Genomic DNA, 26,514 nt, shown 5'->3' with positions numbered 1-26,514 from the left:
CGGGATCCTACCATTGATTTCAAAGAAGATAACACTTACTTAATCTTTAAAAATATTAGACGACGCAGGGTTTTAGATCATTAACTAAATAACTCAATTTTTGATTGCTATAATATTCTCTCGCTGTCGTCAATGTGATGCGGCTATATTTCGCTAACATTTTGCTTTCAGTTCTAACCATTTACAAAATCCACACAGTTAGCATCACAATACATACTAAGAGCAAACAAAGAAAGTGAAAAGTATTTCGGCGTGTATTCAGATAGCACAAAACACAAGCTACAATTCTACGGCAATATTATTAGAACGTTACGATCCATGTTAAGTAGATTGATTGTAGAATTCTGCTAAACACGGAGAAAAGCAAAAATTGGAACAGTAAGATGGGTCGGTGCAGTAAAAGAAGACGAATCAGGCATAACACAACTTGCTATGCAAGACAGGAAAATATTTAGGCGGAAAATTCACGAGTGGACAATTGGTCAGAAAGGAAAATACAAGAAACGGAACAACTTAACCTGACGAGCAGAGGAGAGCCCATTCTGAAAGAATAACAGTAATGTGGACACAAACTAAAGCTGAAACGAAGTGCTTAAAATACCCCTTGTTGTACATCGCGTGGTTCAGTAGGACCCAACGTCAGTAATAATAATAATAACCTAGCGTCAATAGTGTCGAAGTAGAAAAATACACGGACAAAAACATCTACATCGCCAAGTAAATAATTTCTGTGTTTTTTATTTCATTTATGGAAATCAGTGCTTTTATCTGTTTCGCGTTCATACATTACATTAACAAAACCGCAAGGGTAAATGAGTATTATTGTTGCCTCTCGCAGTGCACTATTCAGAAGAATTTGTCATTAATTGTACGAGTTTTGTTGGGTGGTGATAGGAGAAAGTCTGCTCTTCACATTCGTACATACCATACGCACACGAGACAGTGCGTTGCGAGTTCAATAGTGGGTTACAAACACGTATAAAAATAGTATTGTCTGGTAAACATGTCGTTCTTCGAAAGCAAAGACCAGGCATACTTTCGTGCGAAGTGCTTAGCGCCGTGCGCTCTTCCTCTCAGGGCCGCCGATAGATTGGGAAGACAGTACTTCGAGGTCATGGCCTTCAAAGCGCCGCTGCCGCTGTGAGGCGTATTAAAAAACAATTACGTAAAGCATTGTCACGGAAACTTTGTGTTGTTTGCAAGAGACAGGCTGAGTGTTTGGTGCAATGCTCCCATCAGCAAACGAAGGATCTCACCGATCTATTCCGACGATTTTGCGACTATTTTCAAAAGTATTTACATCATAAAACATCACCATCCACATGAATGCAGGAATTATCAATATATTGTTTCAGAACAAACATAGTACTGGACTATTTATTCAAGCTGTTTACGAAAAAATAGTAAGAATCAGTTTAGAAAGCAGTTGGAATTTATCAATCTGTGTAAAGACAGGAGACCTACAGCATTTAAAAACAAAGTAAAGCAAAAACAGAAATTGAGAATTGTAGTTGATCTACTGTAGACGTTGATTTGGAAAGAAACCTCTGACGCAATAGAATTAGAGCGAAACCTGATACTATTTTTCTGCATGATCGGAGGTTGGTCACTGGAATCAGTCATAGCCGTTGAAAATTAGGAATTTACTTATTTGTTTGTTGCTTATTTATTGCTACTATTACATCTGATCAGGAATAACACAAACCGAAGATATTACAAAACTTTTCCAATAATAACAATAATAATAATAACCGACAATACAGCAACAACAGTGATAATAATAGTAGATGGCATTTAAATGATATCGCTTAGCTCATTTAAAGCCATGTTTATCATTATCAGATGGAAGGAAGAGGAGAAAATAGAAATAACAGTGACAAGTGGCTGTTAGGAAAGAACATTATATAAACAGAAAACTCTGCCGACCAGGGTTGGGAAAAGTCGTGGGGGAAGGGTCTGACGCGAATGAACCGCACAGTATGTACGAGACATGGCAGTTGTGATAGAAGATGGACCATTAGCCGCCTTTTGATGTTTGACAGGAATTTAATTTCTCTGATATTCCGAGGAAGATTGTACCAAAGTGTGATTCCTGATGCAGAAAATGATTTAGAAAACATGGCATTGCGACGTGAGAAAATTTTACTTTGTTGAGAGCGAGTATTTGTGCTGTTCTGTTCACAGAGAGTGAGAAATAAAGAAAAATAAGGAGTGCAATGATTGAGAAGACAAGGGAGCTAACACAGTATGATACTCTGTAGCCATGATAACTGTTCGTAGGCTGGTTGATATGGCCTAAAGAGCGTATGTCCCAATTGTCTCGTACACAGAATTCATCGCTAGTTGCAGTCTGCACGAACTTTCGTACGAAAGTCCTTGGTAAATGACACCCTCATAGTGAAGTATTAATGTCTCTGAAAGGAAATACTTGTTTATATTTCTGGCTTGAATGAAGTGACGCTGACACCTTTCTGCCGACTGCAGTTACGCGTTCAGTCCAGTCTAAATGATGTTTCAGAATTATCTTCAAGTTCTTTGCAGAGGAAGGAAAGGTTATTTTTGTGCCGTTTAGGGTTAATAGTGGAAGAGATTCTCTTAACTGAAGGGTAATATGTACAGGGTTATTGCAAATGATTGAAGCGATTTCACAGCTCTACAATAACTTTATTATTTGAGATATTTTCAAAATGCTTTGCACACAAATACAAAAACTCAAAAAGTTTTTTTAGGCATTCACAAATGTTCGATATGTGCCCCTTTAGTGATTCGGCAGACATCAAGCCGATAGTCAAGTTCTTCCCACACTCGGCGCAGCGTGTCCCCATCAATGAGTTCGAAAGCATCGTTGATGTGAGCTCGCAGTTCTGGCACGATTCTTGGTAGAGGAGGTTAAAACACTGAATCTTTCACATAAGCCCACAGAAAGAAATCGCATGGGGTTAAGTCGGGAGATCGTGGAGACCATGACATGAATTGCTGATCATGGTCTCCACCACGACCGATCCATCGGAGTGCGGTGGAGCACCATCCTGTTGAAAGATGAAGTCGGCGCTGTCGGTCTCCAGTTGTGGCATGAGCCAATTTTCCAACATGTCCAGATACATGTGTCCTGTAACGTTTTTTTTGCAGAAGAAAAAGGGGCCGTACACTTAAAACCGTGAGATTGCACTAAACACGTTAACTTTTGGTGAATTGCGAATTTGCTGCACGAATGCGTGAGGATTCTCTACCGCCCAGATTCGCACATTGTGTCTGTTCACTTCACCACTAAGAAAAAATGTTGCTTCATCACTGTAAACAAGTTTCGCACTGAACGCATCCTCTTCCATGAGCTGTTGCAACCGCGCCGAAAATTCAAAGCGTTTGACTTTGTCATCGGGTGTCAGGGCTTGTAGCAATTGTAAACGGTAAGGCTTCTGCTTTAGCCTTTTCCGTAAGATTTTCCAAACCGTCGGCTGTGGTACGTTTAGCTCCCTGCTTGCTTTATTCGTCGACTTCCGCGGGCTACGCGTGAAACTTGCCCGCACGCGTTCAACCGTTTCTTCGCTCACTGCAGGCCGACCCGTTGATTTCCCCTTACACAGGCATCCAGAAGCTTTAAACTGCGCATACCATCGCCGAATGGAGTTAGCAGTTGGTGGATCTTTGTTGAACTTCGTCCTGAAGTGTCGTTGCACTGTTATGACTGACTGATGTGAGTGCATTTCAAGCACGACATATGCTTTCTCGGCTTCTGTCGCCATTTTGTCTCACTGCGCTCTCGAGCGCTCTGGCGGCAGAAACCTGAAGTGCGGCTTCAGCCGAACAAAACTTTATGAGTTTTTCTACGTATCTATAGTGTGTCGTGACCATATGTCAATGAATGGAGCTACAGTGAATTTATGAAATCGCTTCAATCATTTGTAATAGCCCTGTATTTTGCAAGCGACTAAGATTGCTTGCGTTTTAGATGGGTTAAGTTTCAAACTGTGCTCTGCGCTCATACTGATACGGCAAGTAAATCGACATTTACATACCGGATGACTGTGCACGAGTTTGTTGCACTTGCACTTAAATGTAACAATGTCGTCAGCATGTAAGTGATATCTGCAGTCTTAGAGAGTAGTTGACACATCATCAGAATTAGCCCAATACTGATCCTTGTGGAAACCCTGATACTACATCCTTCCCCCATAACATTTTTCTTCCAATCATTACACATTGTGGTACGATGTAAGGTAGGAGTGGAACCATTGCGCAGCACTTGAAGAAAAATTTTGACTTTTGAGTTCAGCAAGTAGAATGTCAAAATCGGCAGTGTCAAAAGCTTTGCTGAGATCCAAAAAGCAACATAAGTGTTGCTTGTTTATTCATAGCTCTTTATGAGTCCCTGCTTCCAGGCTGTTGGAAAGATGCTGGAGGTCAGAGATTGGTTAAAAATGTCGGAGATGGAACACTACTCAAATCTAGTCGTGGGGAAGGTAGATGCCAGAGAGATTTGTCAGAGAGATTTTTTCCAAAAGAAGCACCAAACTTCCACAGCGTTCGTGAGTGTTGTTGAAGAAAACCAGTGAATTTCCAATTGAAAAGTGAGTAAAACAAGGTGTATCTTCAAGTCTATTTTCAGCAGTCCCGGTAAAAGCAATATCTAAACTAAATTGGGAAACGAAGGCAATCTAATTTCTGGGAAAGAAATGAAATAATCTAAGATTTGCTGATGACGTCGTTTTATTTAAAGTAGTATAGAACTTCCAAATATTAGCCAACGAAATTGTAATGGTCTTCTCTCACGTTAGTATAAAAATGAACTATCACAAAACCAAGATCACGATGAATGAATGGACATTGGAAGGAAATATATGCGTTGGAAGTACACAACTGCAAAGGGTCGCAGTATTATGTTTATCTCTTCGAACTTGTAATTTTAAAAAGAGACATAAAACCAGAACTATTTTGACTTATTAAATTGAGCTGGCAAGCTCATGGAAGATTCTCTTCAGTTTTCAAACCTGAGATCTCAGCTGAGCAGACGAAAACAGTTTTTGACCGATGTATACTACCAATAATGATTTACGGCTGTGAGATATGGACACTAATTGAGTTCATTGCTATAAAATTCATAGTAGTTCAAAGAGGAATGGAAAGATCAGTGCTGAGAAGCACAAAGAGGGACTGAAAGAAAACAGTAAATATCAGACGTACAAAAACGTTCAATGACATGACGCTAAGAGCGTTGTCCTCGATGGTGAGTGTTCATCGGAGGTGAGGGTATCATCCGCAGTGCCCCAGGGAAGTGTGGTAAGTCCGTTGTTGTTTTCTATCTACATAAATGATCCTTTGGATAGGGTGTATAGCAATGTGCGACTGTTTGCTGATGATGCTGTGGTGTACGGGAAGGTGCCGTCGTTGAGTGACTGTAGGAGGATACAAGATGACTTGGACAGGATTTGTGATTGGTGTAAAGAATGGCAGCTAACTCTAAATATAGATAAATATAAATTAATGCAGATGAATAGGAAAAAGAATCATGTAATGTTTGAATACTCCATTAGTAGTGTAGCGCTTGACACAGTCACGTCGATTAAATATTTGGGCGTAACATTGCAGAGCGATATGAAGTGGGACAAGCATGTAATGGCAGTTGTGGGGAAGGCGGATAGTCGTCTTCGGATCATTGGTAGAATTTTGGGAAGATGTGGTTCATCTGTAAAGGAGACCGCTTATAAAACACTAATACGACCTATTCTTGAGTACTGCTCGAGTGTTTGGGATCCCTATTAGGTCGGATTGAGGGAGGACATAGAAGGAATTCAGAGGCGGGCTGCTAGATTTGTTACTGGTGGGTTTGATCATCACGCGAGTGTTACGGAAATGCTTCTGGAACTCGGGTGGGAGTCTCTAGAGGAAAGGAGGCGTTCTTTTCGTGAATCGCTACTGAGGAAATTTAGAGAACCAGCATTTGAGGCTGACTGCAGTACAATTTTACTGCCGCCAACTTACATTTCGCGGAAAGACCACAAAGATAAGGTAAGAGAGGTTAGGGCTCGTACAGAGGCATATAGGCAGTCATTTTTCCCTCGCTCTGTTTGGGAGTGGAACAGGGAGAGAAGATGCTAGTTGTGGTACGAGGTACCCTCCACCACGCACCGTATGGTGGATTGCGGAGTATGTATGTAGATGTAGAATACCTTGAAATGAGTGTGGACCGTCATATCGCTCGAAGAAATGATGACAGATGCCCAAAACAAATACTAGACTGGAGCTCGATTTACCAAAAAAGACCGAAGGAAAGACACTTTGCAGATGGACCGGAGACCTATGAAAGACAGCTGGATGCAATAAATTTGCAACGGGAAGCTCATTATCGGCAGAAATGGTAGAACCTGCTGGGATCCTTTGTTGCGTGCCGACTCAGAGAGACCACATCACCAAGTAACTGGATGGGCTGATGATGATTGTGATGATGATGATTATTACGATGACGCTGATTCGACGTTATAGAGTCATTACGAAGTTAACGAAAGAGATAGAAAGGACTTGGAAAGAGCTGCACGGTGCGTAAAGAATTTGTTTAGCTGGCCTGAGAGCGTCACAGAACTGCTCAACAGACTCTTAAAATTCAGAGTCAGGGTCCAAAATGGGACAAGGGGAAGCGACAATCTGTCGGCCGGCGTGACATCCGCGAATGAAACAGGTAGGCGGGGGGAATGATACTGGTACACAATGTACTGCCACACACCGTACTGAACTTTGTGGCGTTCAGATCTGGAAGTAAAGTTAGTAATTGAAGACTACATTATCGATATTAAAAATTTGTCTTCATTTCCTTAGCAGCATCGCAACATCTGTAAAGAAAAAAAAGAGTACCGTTACCAAATAGATAGATACTAGACGAGGAGACAATTTCTCAGCCAAGCCACTTACGACTGTTTTTGGAGAAGGCTTTTGGGGATGGACAGCTAAAAGAGGGACAGTTAACGTGTGAAATCACCCCACGTTTATACGCAACGTAGCTTGCGAAAGAAGAAAACAGATTTATGCTGACCTGTTAACATGTAAGGCTAAAACTTATTATGGTAATCCAGTCAAACGCGAAAGTTTTGAATAAAATAATTTAGGGTATTAGGCCGCGTCATTATAAAACACTAAAGCTGCGGAATTGCCGATGTTTCGACCAACTCTGTAGCGGTCGTTTTCAGGGCGGTTAACAGCTGGATACTAGTGAATGTCTTTCTCTCTGTACTGTATACTTCTGTTAACTGATGGCTACTGACATCACATATCTGGGATGTAAGAGGACAGTTTGAAGAGAGGTGCTGTGGAGATTTCCTTACAACTGTCATTGTATTCGTAAGGAGGAGGAGAGAAAACTGTTCAAGAAAGATGTTCAATCCATACCAATTAATGGGTGTAAAATCATTTTATTAAACCCAACTATATCATGGACGTTGTGGCAAATGAGGAAACGGTAACGCTTCAAACGTTACTACACTCGAACATTCTGGAGGCTTGGAATGACTGGACAACTTCCTAACTAATAAAACACATTGTTATTCTTGAGCTGAATATTCCGTCGTCAGTCATTGACTGTGGAACCTTTACACTAAACACGAGAGTGAGTACAGAATTTTGCAAATTAGCGTGCTACTTTGGATATCGGATTAGGGACATATGCCGAGAAAAAGTTTCTCTTAGTTTCAAAGCAATTTTAACAACATTTACATCACTAGATAAAGCAAAAGCTATTATCGCAATGCTATAAGAACCTGTTCGTCTATTTTTTTATGTCATTTAGAAAACAGCGCGTCTCAGATTTTCATCGCTCTGATGATGAAGACCCCGTGAAGAAGGCAGTTGATGCTGTGTCTAGAGGAAGGATCGTAAGAAAAGCTGGACAACTGTACCAAATATCTAAATCAGCGCTTCATGGCTACAAGGAAAAAAATGTTCTGGGCACCAAGGTGGAATCAACTTCAGGAAGAGGGACAGCCAATCCGTTCTTTCCAGAACCACTCAAGATGAAGTTATTAGATGTTTAGTAAAGTGTAGTGAGGAGGGACATAGTCGATGCTTTTGACTTACATACTTTGTAAAATACTACCTAGAGCTGTAAAACATTTTAAAAGCAATTTTCCGGACAGGTAATAGGCAATGTCATTTATGACCAGCCACAAGGGCGGGTTGACCATAAATTACACGGTTTTTTGGACCAAGATAAGCTTTACTTGTGCCATACTTGTCCAAGTGTCCCCAGTCTTTCTTTGCGTAGTTAGCGGTGTAGCAACAGATTTTTGATGTCTCTGTAAGTTTATTCCGTTTGTAGTACTTAATATTTCATGAAAGGTTGAGAAACGTTGCCTTATAAAGTGTATTTCACTACCGAAGGGCAGCGTACTGGCACCCTTACTTTTTAACATATACACCAACGATCAACCACTGCCAGCTGGTACGGAAAACTATATCTAGGCAGATGACCGTGCTATGGCCGTACAGGGTGACTCCTTTGAGGATGTTGAGACAAAGCTCATGGATGCGCTAGACATGCTCTGTCAGTACTACGCCGACAATCAACTCAAGCCGAACCCTAGCAAAACACAAGTTTGCGCCTTCCATCTCCGTAACAAGCAGGCATCCCGTAAGCTGCGTGTCTTCTGGAAGGACACACTCCTCGAACACTGCGTTAACCCCAAATACCTAGGAGTAACCCTAGACAGGGCTCTGACGTATAAACAGCACTGTATTAACACCAAAATGAAGGTGAGCGGCAGAAATAATATTCTTCGGAAAATAACGAACTCCTCCTGGGGCGCAAAGCCAGAGGTAGTGAGGACCACAGCACTAGCAGTTTGCTTCCCAGCAGGCGAATATGCAAGCAGTGTCTGGTACAACTCTACCCACGCTAAACAGGTCGACATTGATCTGAACGAGACCTGCAGGCTCGTCACTGGATGTCTGAAACCGACGCCAACAGACAAGCTCTACCATCTTGCTGGGATTGCACCTCCTGCAGTGCGAAGAGAAGCGGCAGCCTATAGTGAAAGAGCGAGGGCTGAGATGGCAGAGAGCCACCTCCTCCACAAAACTCAGCCAGCCACCAAACGCTTGAAATCTAGACGCAGTTTTCTCAGAGCAACCGAAGATTTTAGCGACCAACCTGGATCTAGGGTGGAGAGATGGAAGCGGTCGGGAGAAGGGCACTGGATGGAACCAAAGGAAGAATTGGCACCAGGTTACGATGAGGATTGGGTGGTCTGGAGATCACTAAACAGGCTACGCACCAACACTGCACGGTCAAGAGATAACCTTCTGAAGTGGGGATATTCTACTACATCTAATCTCTGCGACTGTGGAGAGGTGCAGACGACCCAGCACATGTATAACTGCCCTGAATGTCCTTCACACTGCACTTTAGAGGATCTGATGTTGGCAACCCCAAATGCTGTCGACGTAGCCCGCTTATGGGCCAAATGCCTATAACATTTTGTTTCTGTGCACACATATTTGTATATATATTTATATATATATATTTTCATATGCCTCTAATTAATTTTTTTCTGTGTTCTATTCATTTTTTTATATTCCTGTATCCATGGTGCTTCTGACACGAATAAAAAAAACTACCGAAAACAACGAAATTAACAGATCTAAATGGATAGTGTGGAAGTAACAAATTTCCGGTGTATAACTCAATAAAAGGATTAATATATGACTCGCCACCTTAGTATTCTAAAGTAGTTTAATAGGCAAAATTTGTACGTAGGTCTAAGATGTCATTGTATACTTTGCCAGTCATTGTACAACATTTTGACAATGTGCTTCCCATCTCCAGAGTGAACTGTTCGACAACATAGTTGTGCCGTGTAGGGTTGCCGAAAGCGGCATCGGTACGGGCAGCTGAATTACTCTGAATATTAATCTTTTTGCTGTGTTATATACCGGAAACCTGGTACTTCCATGCTTCCCATTTTGATATCTTCTGTCAAGTTCGTTGTTTCCGTTGGTGAAACACGCTTTGTAGGGCAACGTTTCTCCACCATTTACGAAAGATTAAGTACCAAAAACGTAATAAACTTACAGAGACATCCGAAACGTGTCTACTGCACCGCTAATTACACAAAAAAAGGATTGGAGACACTTTGCATAAGTATGGCTGAAGAAAGATACATGCTTTGTAACTCATGGCCTATCGTCACTTGAATTTTTTCAATATGACCCCGTTTGCTAACCCTAGCCCAAAACTCTGAAGGGGAACTTATATCGGTTATGTGGCTGCCACCTGTCTGGATACCGTTCCTGATACAAACGCGGGTTGCATGAAAACAAAATCGGCAGGAGCAGCTGATGCTCCCTGTATGAACGTAATCTTGTTGCGCGAAAATATTTCGCAGTTGCATTTTGGGATTACGTTTTCGTGACATCTATCCTCTTTTGTGTTGGGACAAATTGTCTTACGCCTAACTTTGGTCCCAGCAGTTAATACTTCAAACATGTTTACATTTTACAGAACTGAATAAAACACTCCCTGATGATGGCACGAATATGTTGGAACATGTTTGAACGCAAAAGATATTGATGTTTGCATAATTGGAGCTTCTCGATTCACGTAACTGAATGAGACTGTTGGCTTACCCTCGACTGCGTGCTGGGTGGTGACGGCGGCCAGAACGAGCATCACCAGACAGAGGGCGGTGAGCGTGGCGGAGCGAGCCATGGTGGATGCAGCAGGTGGGTGCTGTCTGGTCCGCCGGACGCCGCCTTATGAAGGGCGGCTGAGGGCTTCTCCTCCCCTCCCCTCCACACGCTACAGATCTGTGCGCGGCCTTCGAGAGGTTGCGCCCATTGTGCTCGCGTTTGATACGCCGCTCTGGCCGCGCACGTTTTGCCGGCTTGTCATCCTTCTCGGAGGCTGCAGGTCTCTGACGTCAGAGCCGTCTGTTGCCTGCCGATGGAGCCAGATTCCGCTGCTCGTGACTCGAGGCCAGGCCGAGTAGCGAGTGTGAGGCTTTTGACGTCGGCTGCTGTGCTTCTACAAAATACTTCCTGGAGGAACGCTGGAGTATTTGTACTTCCACCTTGCATTTGTCGGCCATAGCAAAGGACACCGCACTTATCCACAACCTGTTTTGTCATCCCGTACGGATAATTGTACTACTGTAGTAGGCATGGGCTTCGTGTCTATCTTGGCCACAATAATGCGTTCACTATGCTGTTTGTAGTAGCTTACCCGCACTCCTATTTTTTTTACTCATTATTAAAGCTACTCCTGCATTACCCCTATTTGATTTTGTATTTATAAACCTCCGATCCGTAGAATGCCAGTTATCTTTCTCCTGATAACGACGTCCTCTTGAGTAGTCCCGCCCGGAGATCCGAATGAGGGACTATTTTACCTCCGGAATATTTTACCCAAGAGGACGCCATCATCATTTAACCATACAGTAAAGCTGGATGCCATCAGCCGTTCGCAGTACCAGCACAGCAAGGCCGTTTTAGTTAGTGTTACAAGGCCAGATCAGTCAATCATCCAGACTGCTGCCCCTGCAACTACTGAAAAGGCTGCTGCCCCTCTTCAGGAACCACACGTTTGTCTGACCTCTCAACAGATACTCCCTATATAGAGGGTCTATACAAGGGCGATGTCTTGAGGACAATATTATGGAAATGGAAGAGGATGTAGATGAAGATGAAATGGGAGATACGATACTGCGTGAAGAGTTTGACAGAGCACTGAAAGACCTGAGTCGAAGCAAGGCCCCGGGAGTAGACAACATTCCTTTAGAACTACTGACAGCCTTGGGAGAGCCAGTCCTGACAAAACTCTACCATCTGGTGAGCAAGATGTATGAGACAGGCGAAATACCCTCAGACTTCAAGAAGAATATAATAATTCCAATCCCAAAGAAAGTAGGTGTTGACAGATGTGAACATTACCGAACTATCAGTTTAATAAGTCACAGCTGCAAAATACTAACGCGAATTCTTTACAGACGAATGGAAAAACTCATAGAAGCCGACCTCGGGGAAGATCAGTTTGGATTCCGCAGAAATGTTGGAACACGTGAGACAATACTGACCCGACGTGTTATCTTAGAAGAAAGATTAAGGAAAGGCAAACCTACGTTTCTAGCATTTGTAAGCTTAGAGAAAGCTTTTGACAATGTTGACTGGAATACTCTCTTTCAAATTCTGAAGGTGGCAGGGGTAAAATACAGGGAGCGAAAGGCTATTTACAATTTGTACAGAAAGCAGATGGCAGTTATAAGAGTCGAGGGGTATGAAAGGGAAGCAGTGGTTGGGAAGGGAAGTCAGGGTTGTTGCCTATCCCCGATGTTATTCAATCTGTATATTGAGCAAGCAGTAAAGGAAACAAAAGAAAAATTCGAAGTAGATATTAAAATCCATGGAGAAGAAATAAAATCTTTGAGGTTCGCCGATGACATTGTAATTCTGTCAGAGACAGCAAAGGACTTGGAAGAGCAGTTGAACGGAATGGACAGCGTCTTAAAAGGAGGATATAAGATGAACATCAATAAAAGCAAAACGAGGATAATGGAATGTAGTCGAATTAAGTCGGGTGATGCTGAGGGAATTAGATTAGGAAATGAGGCACTTAAAGTAGTAAAGGAGTTTAGCTATTTGGGGAGCAAAATAACTGATGATGGCCGAAGTAGAGAAGATATAAAATGTTGACTGGCAATGGCAAGGAAAGCGTTTCTTAAGAAGAGAAATTTGTTAACGTCGAGTATAGATTTAAGTGTCAGGAAGTCGTTTCTGAAAGTATTTGTGTGGAGTGTAGCCATGTATGGAAGTGAAACAGTTTGGACAAGAAGAGAATAAAAGCTTTCGAAATGTGGTGCTACAGAAAAATGCTGAAGATTAGATGGGTAGATCACATAACTAATGTGGAGGTATTGAAGAGAATTGGGGAGAAGAGGAGTTTGTGGCAGAGCTTGACAAGAAGAAGGGACCGGTTGGTAGGACATCTCCTGAGGCATCAAGGGATCACAAATTTAGCGTTGGAGAGCAGCGTGGAGGGCAAAAATCATAGAGCGAGACCAAGAGATGAATACACTAAACAGATTCAGAAGGATGTAGGTTGCAGTAAGTACTGGAAGATGAAGAAGCTTGCACAGGATAGAGTAGCATGGAGAGCTGCATCAATCCAGTCTCAGGACTGAAGACCACAACAACAACAAGAAGGGATAATTGATTCCCAACAGAATAACTTGCTGGCGTGGTGATAGTAGCTAAGATATTTTGACAGTCTGAACGTCCCATATCAGTTTGTTTGGGGAAGGAAGACGGTCTAAGTGACTGCGTGGCCAAATTGCACTATGACTTCCCCACATACGTCGTTCTGCGCCTGTAAAGATCATGATGACAACAAGACGTTCAACTACACTAATGTGAATAGAGATCAGACTCAGAAATGGGTTTGGGCGTAAATTACTTTGAAATTTCTATTAATTACGCCTTTCGCTAGAGACACAGAACAGCTCTAGCATCATAGTGTAACGACATGTGGAAAATAAACTGCGAGGAAACACAGACAAGGAACTTACAGGAGTCCATGAAAAGTCGGAACTACCTAGTCTTATGGAAAGGAAAAAAAGAATAGCAAGAACCGAAAGAGATCCTGGGATAGCAGTATGGCTGCTGATAAAGTACACTACTGGCCATTAAAATTGCTACACCACGAGGATGACGTGCTACAGACGCGAAATTTAACGAACAGGAAGAAGATGCTGTGATATGCAAATGATTAGCTTTTCAGAGCATTCACACAAGGCTGGCGCCGGTGGCGACACCGACAACGTGGTGACACGAGGAAAGTTTCCGGCCGATTTCTCATACACAAACAGCAATTGACCGGCGTTGTCTGGCGAAACGTGGTTGTGATGCCTCGTGTAAGGAGGAGAAATGCGTACCATCACGTTTCCGACTTTGATAAAGGTCGGATTGTAGCCTATCACGATTGCAGTTTATCGTATCGCGACATTGCTGCTCGCGTTGTTCGAGATCCAATGACTGTTAGCAGAATATCGAATCGGTGGGTTCAGGAGGGTAATACGGAACGCAGTACTGCATCCCAACGGCCTCGTATCACTAGCAGTCGAGATGAAAGGCATCTTATCCGCATGGCTGTTAACGGATCGTGCAGCCCCGTCTCGATCCCTGAGTCAACAGATGGGGACGTTTGCAAGACAACAACCACCTGCACGAACAGTTCGACGACGTTTGCAGCAGCATGGACTATCAGTTCGGAGACCGTGGCTGCGGTTACCCTTGACGCTGTATCACAGACAGGAGAGCCTGCGATGGTGTACTCAACGACGAACCTGGGTGCACGAATGGCAAAACGTCATTGTTTCGGATGAATCCAGGTTCTGTTTACAGCATCATGATGGTTGCATCCGTGTGCAGTGTAGGCACATTGGAAGCGTGTATTCGTCATCGCCATACTGGCGTATCACCCGGCGTGATGGTATGGGGTGCCTTTGGTTACACGTCCCGGTCACCTCTTGTTCGCATTGACGGCGCTTTGAACAGTGGACGTTACATTTAAGATGTGTTACGACCCGTGTTCTCCCCTTCATTCGATCCCTGCGAAACCATACATTTCAGCAGGATAATGCACGACCACATGTTGCAGGTCCTGTACAGGCCTTTCTGGATACAGAAAACTTTGGACTGCTGCCCTGGCCAGCACATTCTCCAGATCTCTCCCCAATTGAAAACGTCAGGTCAATGGTGGCCGAGCATCTGGCCCGTCACAATACGCCAGTCACTATTCTTGATGAACTGTGGTATCGTGTTGTAGCTGCACGGGCAGCTGTACCTGTACACGCCATCCAAGCTCTGTTTGACTCAATGCCCAGGCGTATCAAGGCCGTTATTACGGCGAGAGGTGGTTGTTCTGGGTACTGATTTCTCAGGATCTATGCACCGAAATTGCATAAAAATGTAATCTCATGTCAGTTGTAGTATAATATATTTGTCCAATGAGTACCCGTTTATGATCTGCATTTCTTCTTGCTGTAGCAATTTTAATGGCCAGTAGTGTAGATAGGCCGTGTGTGTGTGTGTGTGTGTGTGTGTGTGTGTGTGTGTGTGTGTGAGGGGAGGGGCTGCGGAGACAAAATCGACTCGAACAGCTGTCGATGGATTTCAGTACTACCTGTTTGTTACTAAACAGATCCTAAGATCTTGCTGAACAAACATGAATAATAAGCAAGTTCCTGAAGAGAGAGAGCCGTAGGGAATAAATATTTTGTCTCAAAAGCATTCTGAGAATAAGAACAGTCGACGAAATGCTGTATTTGTAACCGTTAACGCCAGGAAATGGAGTGGCTTTATTGATAGACACTATCGAAAACTATGGAAGAGTTTGGAATAGACATTAAACGACAGAAACATGGAGTAAATTCCGAGCCATTGTAGGTTCTGTCAGGAATCAGACAGGCCGACGGTCCGTAAGCAATATTTTTTTAAAACTTTATCTTAGAAGATATTAAAACACGGAATATTGTAATAAAGGAAACAGAATATATCTGGTTTTGTCTGAAAAAGACAAAGCTCAAAATAATCCCTGATGTCCACAGAAGGTGTGACATTACTAGGCTTAAGACGCCCAGAAAATTATTGAAAAATTGCGTCTGATTGCAGAAGTGATGGGATTCTAGATCTACTAAAAGAAAGAGTACATAGAATACAGGCACGATTAAGGAAAGAATATGGAAACGAGGACTGATAAAAACCAATAGTGTAAACAGAATTAAAATATTAATAGAACTTGAAGAAATTACAAAAATTATAGTTTGGACGATCACTCAGAAAATAGAAATATTAGGATTTAACGTTTCATTAATGGTGTGGTAGCTTAAAGACGAAGCACTGTTTCGGATGGGGCGAAGGAAAAGGAAATCAGCTGTACCCTTTTCTACATCTACATCCACATATATATTCCGCTAGCCACCAACCAGTGTGTGGCGGAGGGCACAATTCGCGCCATAGTCATAATCCCCCCCCCCCCCCCCCCCCTCTGTTCCACTCGCGAATCGCGCGAGGGAAAAACGACTGTCTGAACGTCTCAGTACGAGCCATCTTAGGGATGGCGCTACGCGTTTGAAGGAAACCATGGAAACTTAAATCTGGATGACCTGATCGAAGTTAAAACCCTGGTTCCTATGGAATGCGAGATCTGTGTCTTAATCACTGAGCTCCGTCGATGTTTCGTTTCGCTGTGTTAAGGCGGTTAGCACCTAGGTGAATGCAAGCTAAGTAAAACTAGGAGGAAATGTTCTTTAAGTAAAAAATAAAGCATTCAAGCACAGCAATGAGGGAACAAGCCCTCTATTATTCGAAACGAGCGACGTCACCGAAATTGAGGTGGTTTGCCTAAATCGCTCCATGCCGGTGAGCGAATGGTTCCTTTGTAAGGAATATGGCCCCACCTATGGCTAATATGAGCTAGTGTTCTATTTTTAATGTCTGTTGTAGAAGGGACGATAAACCTTAGTCATCCCTCATCTATAGTTCAGAATGTCTGACAATGAACTAGAAAGAGAATATAGGGACACTAGGAAAGAAACATATATCCTAAGGAAGATTTAAGGATCGGCAAAAATAAAAAATGATTGTAAAGATAAAACGAGAAGCTGTATACAACGGAGAATATAACACGCACGAAAAATAAGAGGTGACCTAAGCTGTGTGGGAACTGTACAGGGAAGACTAGATTTAAAAAAAGAGAGCTATATCACCAACTTATAAGAGGCCATAAAAGGGATACAGAGAAAAAACGAACAAGATGTGGATGAAGTTGGCATTGTGTAAAGACGATCGCTAACTGAGGTGGTCATTGCTACCTTATCTGTTGACACAATTGCTGAACGGAAATAACCGCTAATGCAGCCGACAAGAGCGGCCACTTGCTCAAAGGAGACACACGTATTGCCATGGTGAGAAACACGGGAATTTACAAGCATCTTGGAGAGTGACGCAAGAAGCGAGTGCACAGTATGAAAGTTCGTAGAAAAGCTGAGAAACGTCTATTGCCTGAGTACATGTACTGTCTAATCTTGTATCCGGACATCTAATAGTGGACATTAAATTGGGGTGAGAACAGCCTTCGCATTCATATCCTTCTGTTGGAGAAACTTTCAATGACGTGGATGAATGTGTAGGAATTCTTCTTCAACAACCGAAATGAGAGAACTTATGAAACGGAGAATGGGGAAAGAGAGGGGGGGGGGATGGTGGTTTAATACTGGTAATAGCTATTCTTCCTCCACAGGCTGTCTATATTGGAGGCTACGGGATGGCCTTAAACCTCATTTTTTATTTATGAACGTTCGCACATATCAGAGTTAGGAATTTTTAAATAGCTTGATGATAATCTTTGGGAATGTGCTTTTTCAGGGTTGTAAGCAGATCGCTTTTATGGACTGACCATAAATACCTAATGAAGCAAATATAATTTTCGAAACCAGTCGTGTCTTTGAATAAAGAACTGAAACAGTCACAGCGCTCCTTCTTAATCAAAGTATGTATTCAGAAGTAAGATTTTCCGATTGTGTTTATTGGGGCTCTTAAGGCGTTCCTGTGGGACGAGAAATTATTTTCCTGAATTTGAAGTTTTAAATCAGTTATTGAGTCATTTGCAAAACTGTGCGCGAACTCCTGGTTTGTTTTGTCCTTTCCATGCATTGTAACAATCGTATAGTTCATGCTGTTGGGCAAGAGCCCGCCCTCCCCACTTTCCCCTCTGCCCCCCCCCCCCCCCACTCTCCCCTCCAGTCAAACTCCGCTCCCAGCGAAATCCTGCGCCACACGTATAACGCAAAAATACGAAAATACGCAACTCAGCAGATTACAAAGGAAGTGGGCTGTTGACAAATAAGTAACTCTTATAAGGATTTTGAAACGATGTTGGCAAAGAAGTATTTCCGTCTCGCGGGAACGTGTGTATGTGTATCATAAAGATAAGGCAGCAGGATTTACAGCGGATGAAACTTAAGCAGCATGCGTGGTGCTGAAAGAGCGGTACAGAAGCAGTAAAGATAGCACGAATTAAAGTCTTTTCATTTACGAAAGATGTGGAAAAAAACTACTGTAGTACTTCTATGACATCAGGTAGCAATTACCAAGATGCTTGTTATGACTTCTCGCGAATCTGAGACGCTCACTAATATTTAGCAACAGATTTTTAGAGCCCTTGACCTTTTTCAGTCGATGTTAAACAAACCAAGGAGGACATGTGGCAGTTATGTGTTCAGGTATTGCTGCGCGGTGTGGTAGGACAGCGAAAGATAGTGTCGAAGGGAACTGTAGTTTATTTGCGGGTGGGAGGCAGGAGTTCTGTTAGATAAAAGACCGGAGGACACGTAGTTTTCCACTAAACTATCTCTCAGAATGGATTCGTAGTGTCTAAGGGTGTTACTGAGGCCAAGTTAAACCTTAAATTTCAAAGTGTGCGAAAGTATGGAGACGTTAATTAATGGCGATTAATAAAACACACTCTTAATTGGGATCGGCGTGCTCTTTTTTTAAAATTAGTTTCTTGTCCTTAACTCTCCTCAGGTTTTTCAATGTGCGCCGTTACCTTTATGCGTGATAGATTGAACGGCAAAGGTGATACTTAAATTAAATTTATTCTTGGCAGTATTCCGGCTCTGATATTCCTGAACTTAACTGTTCCTTTGAATGGGGGCACACTGTCGGAGGCGACCGTGATTACTGCTCTTGGAGAAGGTGGAGATTAGTATTTAACGTCCCGTCGACAACGAGGTCATTAGAGACGGAACACGAGCACGGATTAAGGAAGGATGGGGGAGAAAATTCGGTCGTGTCCTTTCAAAGGAACCATCCCGGCATTTGCCTGAAGCGATTTAGGGAAATCACGGGAAAGCTAAATCAGGATGGCCGGATGCGGGTCTTGAACAGCCGTCCTCCAGAATGGGAGTTCAGTGTGCTAACCACTGCTCCACCTCGCTCGATAAGTACCCTTGTTTCACTGGGGGAATTTTTTTATAATGTGTCTGGAGAACCAATTAATATCAGTCGGAGATATTGTGAACGTGAACATCTTAATTTAGGTGGCTAATTAAAGCAGTGGAACAAGTTCTGAGAGAGTCCAGTACAACTGTAAAGGAAACTTCATTGAAGACGTTAGTGCGACCAGCTATCGAGTACTGATTCACGGTTTGTAGTGCGTACCAAGTATGGTAAATACCAAAATCTTCAGAGATGCACTTCGTAGCAGTTCGATACAGTGAATACGAAAGTGAAACAGAAATACTTGGGAAACTTCGTGGAAAACCATGCGTTGAGGAAGACCGTGAAACACGTCTGCTGTCTTCATGGTATATCTGGAGTAGGAATGGTAAATGTAAGGTAACAGAGATTAGGTCGCGTACAGAGGCATACAGACATTCACTTTTCCTTCGCTCCATAAGTGAAAGGAACAGAGAAGAAAATTGCTGAGAGTGGTACGCAGTACCCTCCGCCAAGGACTGTACACTACGTTGCGGAGTTATAAACTAAGGCGACAAATCGGACTTCCTTCTGTCGGGCGTGGTGCTCAACTCGACGCGGCGTGGACTCAAAGTCGTTGGAAGAGTGTCCTGCAGAAAAATTGAGTCATGCTGTCTCTCTAGCAGTCCATAATGACGGAAGAGTTGCCGCTGCAGAATTTTGTGCACGCACTTACGTCTCGATTATGACCCATAAATGTTCGATGAGATTCATGTCGGGCGACCTGGGTGGCCAAGTCATTCCTCAAATTGTGAAGATTGTCCTTCAAACCAATCGCGAACGACTGTGGTCCGGTGACATGGTACATTATCATTCATAAGATATTCTATCGTTGTTTAGGAACTTGAGGTCCACGAAAGGCTGCTCTAGAGGACCCAGTCCATTCCACGTAAAACACACCCCACACCATTCCATAGCCACCACCATCTTTCAAAGTGCCTTGTTGACAACTTGGGTCCACGGCTGCGTGGGGTCTGCACCACACTCGTATCTTTTCATCAGCTCTTACCAGCTGAAATCGGGACTCATCTGAGCAGGCCACGGTTTTCCAGGCGTCTAGGGTCCAACGGACATAGTCACAAATCCAGGAGAGGTGCTGCAGGCGACGTGGCGTTAACAAGAGCACTCGCGTCGGTCGTTTGCTGCCATAGCCCATTAACACTAAATTTCGCTGCACTGTCCTAACGGATAAGTCCGTCGTATGTCCCACATTGATTTCAGCAGGTATTTCGCCGGTTGTTTGACCTCTGCTTAAGACAGTATTACTACTCAGGGCACATGTTGGTTGAAAGCACCGATGATGTCTTTTAATCAGTTGAAATCGATTTGCAAAAGTGAATAAATAATACATGATTTTGCGATTGGTTGCAGCATATTTGGTAATTTCGAAAATGGGCTCTGAACACTATGGGACTCAACAGCTAAGGTCATCAGTCCCCTAGAACTTAGAACTACTTAAATCTAACTAACCTAAGGACAGCACACAACACCCAGCCATCACGAGGCAGAGAAAATCCCTGACCCCGCCGGGAATCGAACCCGGGAACCCGGGCGTGGGAAGCGAGAACGCTACCGCACGACCACGAGATGCGGGCTTGGTAATTTCGCTTGGTGTTGCTTGTCTGTTAGCACTGACAACTCTACGCAAACGATACTGCCCTCGGTCGCTAAGTGAAGGCCGTCGGAGACTGCGCTGTTTGTGGTGAAAGGTACTGCCTGAAATTTGGTATTCTCGGCACACTCTTGACACTATAGATCTCGGAATATTGAATTCCCTAACGATTTCCGAAACGCAATGTTCCATGCATCAAGCTCCAACTACTATTTCGTGTTCAAGGTCTCCCGACTCCCTTGGTGCGGCCATGATCACATCGGAAGCTTTTTCATACGTATCACTTGAGTACAAATGACTGCTCCGCCAGTGCACTGCCCTTTTATACTCTATGTAAGCGATACTACCGCGATCTGTGTGTTTGCATATCGGTATGCCATGACTTTAGTCAGCTCAGTGTACGTAGACTGAGAAATGACATACAAGCGCGGCTAGACGATGGTTTGACAGGAGACGCAGCACAGCGCGAGTTCTGAAACAGGCTGAACCGTGGTTTTACTTTCAAAATCTTTCCTTAAAGGGTTTACTTTATTTATTAGCGATTCATCAAGAACATTAACACACTTAATCAGACTATGTGAGCGTGGAAGTAGTTGCCAATGGGTAACTGATGAGACAAATTAAAATTTTTTTTTTCAATAAATGGAAATTTTGTTCCTAAAAGTATTTTTTTGAAACAGATTAAAAATTATAATTAGAAAGCACCCTGTAAATACCAAGTTACAATTTATTCAGAGGCAGAAATAAATTTTTTTTTTTTTTGATAGTATGAGCTTTCGGGCTGAGAACCTTGCCGCTCCCTTTTAACACGGCCGTAGTCACGACCGCTCACAACAACCTATGAAAGACTACACTGGAAGACTACACTGGTGCAAATCTGTAACACACCAGATTACTTTTTACTAAAAATTTTTAATAACTCACCCAAATACATAAACTATGCACCCCGTAAGAGGCCTACAAATGGTACAAAACACTCACATTAAAATTATTTGCCACCGAAAGTGCAACTTGTTTTTAAAAGAACTCATACGGTGGAAGGGTGGCAATTTTATATACTAAAACGACCATTTAAATAAAATCCATGAAATGCAGTTTTACATAAAATGTACCAACATGCTCTACATTACACATATACCACCTCGCAAGATGATAGGCAAGATGAAAACATATTTCAGGAATTCGGCCTTTACACCTTAAGCAATGATTTCGTTAACACCGAATCCGACAAATATGACAGAGGCAGCTATTAACGTATGGCAGACCGACAGACAGACACTAACTGCCTAAAAATGCAGACGAGACACAAACGAGCAAGCTGGGGACGAGAGACTGACCAAGAAAACAAGTAGAATTTATCAAGTAATTGAAACAACATATCACGAATCACTTAACTTCTAATAACGGCGATTTCTGGCGAAGACCTGGCGGAGCACCCCCAAAACGCTCTCCCGAACCGTCCGCTGCCAGCCGCTTCAACGGACACAGGAAGGCGCGCCGATCTCCCGTCTCACGGCGTCGCAGCTCGCGCCGGCCAGACCGATGTCGTGGCTTGACTCCTGTTGCTCTCGTGTTGGCCGCGAAGCCACTACGCCTCGCTATACGGCGCGTCCACTGGACTGACGTGGCGACCTCACATATACCGACGCTCCAGGCGGACAAGTCATCTTGTGTCCCAGTGCGCGACCGACCAACCGATCGATCCAACCACCAATGACGGTTGCCGAAACAAACTCTAGCAGACTGGCGGCCTAACACATTCTAGCACTCCTGTCGACAGACAGGTACTGACTGCCCCACACTGACCCGGCTGACCGACTGACCAGACTCGCCCAGACTGACCGACTCACCTCTGGCGAGCTGATAGCGCCCCTTAAATGCTCGTGAACAGGCAACTTTTCCCCTTTCCCACCAGAGGGAGACATCAAAGCTGCGATTGCCACAGCGGCGCCACCGCCAGAAACGGAGGGCGACTGCTTCACAACACGCGCTGTGGCCCGCTCTTCAAAACAGCAAATTTTACCACGGCTCACAGGCGAGTTTAACTCACGAGCAGGTAGGGTGTGGAGGCGTCTGTATGACCAGCAGATTGCACACCAACCTCTGCAGAAAATGAGGGCATGAAGTGCACCGACTGTCATAAGGGCTGCAGCTAGTAAAAAGGGTTACTGCGAGTGATTTTTGCCGGGCGAGTGGCTACGTGGGCTTTTCGATCGTGGTATTCAGACGCTTTCGTAGGTGCGGCAGATACGGTGGGACTTCGACCAACCAGACTTGCGTGGTAGGTTTTCCGATCAGAGCTTCTCCCACTGCTGACTCAGAGCAGTCGCTCACCGGGAGCGGACTGTTGTCGCCTCCGGTCAGGCGGTGCCCTCGCCGACAGCCTTCGTTTCCGCATAATTCTGCAGGCCTAAGCATCTCGAGTTCCGTACATGTGAGTTGTTGTTGTTGTGGTCTTCAGTCCTGAGACTGGTTTGATGCAGCTCTCCATGCTACTCTATCCTGTGCAAGCTTCTTCATCTCCCAGTACCTACTGCAACCTACGTCCTTCTGAATCTGCTTAGTGTATTCATCTCTTGGTGTCCCTCTACGATTTTTACCCTCCACGCTGCCCTCCGATACTAAACTGGTGATCCCTTGATGCCTCAGAACATGTCCTACCAACCGATCCCTTCTTCTAGTCAAGTTGTGTCACAAATTTCTCTTCTCCCTAATTCTATTCAATACCTCCTCATTAGTTATGTGATCAACCCATCTAATCTTCAGCATTATTCTCTAGCAACACATTTCGAAAGCTTCTATTCTCTTGTCCGCCGGCCGGAGTGGCCGTGCGGTTCTGGGCGCTACAGTCTGGAGCCGAGCGACCGCTACGGTCGCGGGTTCGAGTCCTGCCTCGGGCATGTACGTGTGTGATGTCCTTGCGTTAGTTAGGTTTAATTAGTTCTAAGTTCTAGGCGACTGATGGCCTTAGAAGTTAAGTCACATAGTGTTCAGAGCCATTTGAACCATTTCTTCTTGTCCAAACTATTTATCGTCCACGTTTCACTCTCATACATGGCCACACTCCATACAAATACTTTCATGAACGACTTCCTGGCGCTTAAATTTATACTCGATGTTAACAAATTTCTCTTCTTCAGAAACGCTTTCCTTGCCATTGCCAGTCTACATTTTATATCCTCTACTCCATACAAATACTTTCATGAACGACTTCCTGACGCTTAAATCTATACTAGTTGTTAACAAATTTCTCTTCTTCAGAAACGCTTTCCTTGCCATTGCCAGTCTAAATTTTGTATCCTCTATTCCATACAAATACTTTCATGAACGACTTCCTGACGCTTAAATCTATACTCGATGTTAACAAATTTCTCTTCTTCAGAAACGATTTCCTTGCCATTGCCAGTCTACATTTTATATCCTCTCTATTTCGACCATCATCCTTTACTACTGTAAGTGTCTCATTTCCTAATCTAATTCCCTCAGCATCACCCGACTTAATTCGACTACATTCCATTATCCTCGTTTTGCTTTTGTTGCCGGCCTGTGTGGCCGAGCGGTTCTAGGCGCTTCAGTCTGGAACCGCGCGACCGCTACGGCCGCAGGTTCGAATCCTGCCTCGGGCATGGATGTGTGTGATGTCCTTAGGTTAGTTAGGTTTAAGTAGTTCTAAGTTCTAGGGGACTGATGACCTCAGAAGTTAAGTCCCATAGTGCTCAGAGCCATTTGAACCATTTGCTTTCGTTGATATACATGTGAGTAGTGGAAATAAATACATCAAGGAAAGGAAAGCCGTGTCTTCTCAAGGATGTTGATCGCTACAGGGTGCACAGAAAATACGAAGAGTATACGCACTGGCAGTGCTTGCATTCTGAACGGAACAAGTGCCGGCCGGTGTGGCCGTGCGGTTCTAGGCGCTTCAGTCTGGAACCGCGTGATCGCTACGGTCGCAGGTTCGAATCCTGCCTTGGGTATGGATGTGTGTGACGTCCTTAGGTTAGTTAGGTTTAAGTAGTTCTAAGTTCTAGGGGACTGATGACCACAGATGTTAAGTCCCATAGTGCTCAGAGCCATTTGAACCATCGGAACAAGTGCCGAAGCCATTTAAAAATGGCAAATTGCAGAATCATGGCTGAACAGCGACATTCTTGTCCACCTGACGGAACAAACGTGCAGATTAGGAAACGAATGCGTAACTTCAGGATAAGATTCCATGAAGAAAAGACAGCGCATGTTTTATAAAGTTTTAGAGAGGAGTTTCAAGAACTGAAAGATGAAGGTTTAGATTTTGCTGCAGATATGCCAAGTTGTGAAACTCCATGACTGCATTGTATAAATCGAGAAGGGAACCTGTTGGGACGACCCTAGAGAACTCTGGCACTAGTTTGGAGATTCAACTGCGCGAATAAATGTAGAAATAATGTGTTGAAATAATGCGAAGATAATAGTTTTTGAAAACTGACGGTGAGGCTGTTCCTGAAGGTGATGTACAAAATAGAACTGTTCTTATGGACGGGACAACTGACAATATTTCCAAACAGTTCAAACAACTGTTGACGTCCAAAGCACAGAAAAAGGAACGAAGGTATTTTCCGTTTCATTCGCTTTTCTCGCAGACAAAAGTCAAAATATACCTATGGAAGACTTCTTTCTGGATTGAAAAGTAAGATGTCCAGGTGGCCATTGAAAACAGCAGTGCTATACAAAAAAAAAAAAAAAAAAAGGCAGTATTCGCCGAAACATAGTTTTCCAGTTCAGATACCTTTCCAATATTCAATTCAATTCAATCATTGTCTGGAATAAAATACAAGAACTAAAAATAAATGTCGTGTGACTAAGGCCTCCCGTCGGGTAGACCGTTCGCTGGGTGCAAGTCTTTCGATTTGACTCCGGCAACTTGCTTGTCGATGGGGATGAAATAACGAGGATTAGGACGACACAACACCCAGTCCCTGAGCGGTGAAAATCTCCGACGCAGCCAGGAATCGAACCCGGGCCCTTAGGATTGACAGTCCGTCGCGCTGACCACTCAGCACCTTGTTTTCTTTCTTTTTTCTTTTTTTTTTTTGTAGCCTCATTTTGTTCGCTTTCGTTCGTCGGATCTGCTCGGGGCGGACGTCGTATGAAAACAGTTTAAGTTCGTCGTTGATCGATTAACTCAGTTTTTTTATTACAGAGGGCAGCTAACCCTCTGACCGAACACGCTGAGCTACCGTGACGGCGCTACCGGGGGCGGACGTACGAGAACTGGGATTAACGGAGGAATACCGGGTTAGAGAAGTCCGATTGCATTGCCGCATGTGTTCTGAAGTGGCACATCTTCGTCCAAACAGGGTAGATAAAGAGTGGATATAATAATAGAGGAAATGTCGAGTGGAGAAATGGTGATGAAACACGCAGACTGTAGGATCGGTCAGTGGACGGAAAATCCACCAGCTGAAATGTGGAATGTTTTCATCCAGAGGAACTGAACCACGAATGCTGTCGTAAGCTGATGTAGGAAACTAAACTTCGCAATAAATCAAAAACATCTGATCGCATACTTCCTGATAAATAAGCCAAAGGAGGGAGCAGTAAATGCTAAATTTGAAATAAAAAATTCATGAACCTGCCTCTTCAAAAAAGAAGAAAAAGATACATAGATCTTGACAAAAGTTTAAGGGATATTATAAGAACATATAACGACTCCGGCAGTTAAGAAATTTAAGATTTCTGACTTCCTAACACAAAACTGAGGGGAAAATTAAAATTCACAGAAAAGACAGAGTTTAACGTTTGTTGCAGTAATGTTGTAGAAAGAAAGAAAGGTTAAAAAATAAAAGGTATAAATAAAAAGTAAAATATTTGAACATACCTTTGTACACTAATCAGCTAGAACATTATGACTG

At 43.5% G+C, this 26,514-nt stretch overlaps 1 long non-coding RNA gene across 1 annotated transcript in view; it reads right to left on the bottom strand.

The window, feature by feature from the left end:
- LOC124545256 overlaps window positions 1–10,756 on the bottom strand; it is a 34,832-nt gene extending 24,076 nt beyond the window's left edge. Inside the window, exon 1 of the long non-coding RNA XR_006967598.1 lies at window positions 10,609–10,756. This is a non-coding gene — a long non-coding RNA (uncharacterized LOC124545256). The remainder of the gene's footprint in view (window positions 1–10,608) is intronic.
- Window positions 10,757–26,514: the final 15,758 nt, after the last annotated feature.

The sequence above is a fragment of the Schistocerca americana genome, chromosome 8, assembly GCF_021461395.2.
Source record: "Schistocerca americana isolate TAMUIC-IGC-003095 chromosome 8, iqSchAmer2.1, whole genome shotgun sequence".
NCBI lineage: Eukaryota > Metazoa > Arthropoda > Insecta > Orthoptera > Acrididae > Schistocerca > Schistocerca americana.
The sequence above is the reverse complement of the archived record's forward strand: the minus strand, read 5'-3'. Positions and strand labels throughout refer to the sequence as shown.